At 39.1% G+C, this 3,007-nt stretch overlaps 1 pseudogene; it reads left to right on the forward strand.

Moving 5' to 3' along the window:
- Positions 1-786: 786 nt before the first annotated feature.
- LOC149161626 (cyclin-dependent kinase F-1-like) lies at positions 787-2,590 on the forward strand (annotated as a pseudogene).
- Positions 2,591-3,007: the final 417 nt, after the last annotated feature.

Genomic DNA, 3,007 nt, shown 5'->3' on the forward strand with positions numbered 1-3,007 from the left:
ATATTACTTAATAGTTTTTTAATATATTAATATATATTTTGGAGGTTTTTTTGGTATATATTTTAGTTAAATTTGTCCAAAGTTTAAGATAAAAATGGTGCAATCACAAATTTGATTCATAAATTTTGAACAATTTGAATGTCCAAAAGTTTTTCACTACACTAATGTGTTTATACATTAAAAATAATAATAATAATTACGCCATAAGGAAACCCCCCAAAATGCTTTTCTGTCCTAATAGTAGCCGTCGGATCTATTGTTAGACGATTGAACAGAAATCAGCCGTCTAATTTAATAAAAAATGTAATAAAACATTAAAAAACCTTAAAAAAGGGTTAACGTATCAGTTATAATACCTACCGAATGAACCCGTCCTGCGCGCGGATATCTGCATTTGATGCAGAGGAGAGGAGGGCGAGGGTGTTGAGGAGGGCGGAGTTGCTGCAGAGGAGGGTCGGTTCGGTCATAACTCCTGCATTTCTTGTTCGTGTTTGATCTATAAGGCTGCTCAGATGTTAAATATATTTGATTCGGTCTACTTTGTTCTGAGGGCAAATGAAACTCTCCGGGCTTATGAAGGTTGGTTTGAATTGAGGAATTTGGGATATATAAACACTGGCCATGTTCTCCGGACCATGGAATTGGGGATTTCTCCATAGGGTTTTAGTGTTTCAGGGTTTTGAGACTTGAATACCTCGAAAAGATTTGATGGGCGGGTTTTGAGAGTTAAAATCTCGAAAAGATTTGACGGGAACATGTCTTCCAGAGATTTGAGGAATGCAAAACATGGAGGACAATGTGCAGAGTAGTTGGAGTCTCCACGGCAACAAAGAAATATGTGTCCGTTACGAGATTCTAGAGAGGGTTGGCAGTGGAACTTATTCGGATGTGTACAGAGGGCAGAGAAAGGAGGACGGTCTAATAGTAGCCCTTAAGGAGGTGCATGACTATCAAAGCTCTTGGAGAGAGATTGAGGCACTGCAGAGGCTTTGTGGGTGCCCCAATGTTGTGAGGCTCTATGAGTGGTTTTGGAGAGAAAATGAAGACACAGTACTGGTTTTGGAGTTTTTGCCTTCCGATCTCTATTCTATCATTAAGTCTGCTAAGAATAAGGGAGAAAATGGTATTCCCGAGGCCGAGGTTAAGGCCTGGATGATTCAGATCTTGCAAGGGCTGGCTGACTGCCATGCCAATTGGGTTATCCATCGTGACCTAAAGCCCTCTAATCTGCTCATTTCCGCTGATGGAATTCTCAAGCTCGCTGATTTTGGATAGGTAAGTATAGATGATTTAGTGGCTTGCCATCTGCTGCCTCTTCTGTGTTTTCTTTTCTTATCACCTTCAATCCTCCAGCTCTGTTTGACCCTATTTCTTGAAGTGTTCGTACATTCTGTTCTGTTTCCCATTTCATGTTTTTAATATTTTAAAATATGCTGAAAGCCTGTTTATGGTTAACTGCATCTTCGTAGTAGTTCAAAATGTTAACAAATCTCACACGTGAAAAGTTCAATCTAAAATCTTGAAAATTTTGACTGATTCAAAGCGCTTTGGAAACTAGATAAATGAATTGATTTTGCCTTTTATTATAACTATTCGAGCAAATGTTGCATAGAAGCGCAAGGTTAATAGTTGCCCAAATTGAAACTGAATAGTGCTTAAAGTTTAGTGATTCTTCGTCAGTAGGATGCCTGAACATTCAATAACTTAGTGATCTCTGAATTCGAAAATCAATACTTGCAGGCAAGGATACTTGAAGAGCCTGAAGCGATCTATGAAGTAGAGTATGAGCTTCCTCAAGAGGGCGATCTATGAAGTAGAGTATGAGCTTCCTCAAGAGGATATCGTTGCTGATGCCCCAGGAGAAAGGTTGATGGAGGAAGATGATAGTGTTAAGGGAGTGCGGAATGAAGGGGAGGAGGATTCATCCACTGCAGTTGAAACTAATTTTGATGATATGGCAGAAACTGCGAATTTGGATTTGAGCTGGAAAAATGAAGGTGATATGGTGATGCAGGGATTCACATCTGGTGTTGGAACTCGATGGTACAAAGCTCCGGAGTTGCTCTATGGAGCAACGATCTATGGAAAAGAAATTGATTTGTGGTCGTTAGGTTGCATTCTGGGGGAGCTCTTGATTTTAGAACCTCTCTTTTCTGGGACTTCAGACATTGATCAACTTAGCAGGTTGGTTAAAGTTCTTGGGACTCCAACAGAAGAAAATTGGCCTGGATGCTCCAATCTTCCTGATTATAGGAAACTTTGTTTTCCTGGTGATGGAAGCCCCGTTGGTCTGAAGAACCATGTCCCCAATTGCTCAGACAATGTGTTTTCTATTTTGGAAAGACTTGTTTGCTATGACCCTGCAGCTAGGCTAAATGCTAAAGAGGTACTTGAGAATAAGTATTTTGTTGAGGATCCTTATCCTGTCTTCACCCATGAATTGAGAGTTCCCTCACCTCTGAGGGAAGAAAACAAATTTTCAGAGGATTGGGCGAAATGGAAGGATATGGAAGCAGATTCTGACTTGGAAAACATTGATGAGTTCAATGTCATTCACTCAAGTGATGGTTTCTGCATTAAATTTTCATAAACTCTAATTGGCTGATCATGTTTCATCTTCCTCAAATTGCCTTTTATATGGATTAGTATTCTAAATTAGCTTTGGGGGCTGCATGTCTTCAAGCATTCACCATGACAGTAAAGTAATCATTATGATTACTGATGTATTGCTGTCACGGGGTGAGAAACATTATAGCCATGAACCTACTGTTAAATTTGTAGAATTGTCTTATACTTGCTCAAAATAGTGACTGCATGTTTGAGAATAAATTTCTCTGCAAAGACCAACTCCAGATTCTTTCTTTTCACTTTGTACTAATGATCATTGTGACCGCAAAATCTTTATACACAATACAGAAAATGCAAATTTAGAGATGACTTTCTATTCTGATGCTTGAATTATAGTTATGAAGAAATGCGTTTTGTTGTGTGACCTGGGACCTGGCAT

The sequence above is a fragment of the Pinus tabuliformis genome, chromosome 5_2 (genome assembly GCF_031772625.1).
Source record: "Pinus tabuliformis cultivar Carrire ecotype Pingquan chromosome 5_2, CPIR1, whole genome shotgun sequence".
NCBI lineage: Eukaryota > Viridiplantae > Streptophyta > Pinopsida > Pinales > Pinaceae > Pinus > Pinus tabuliformis.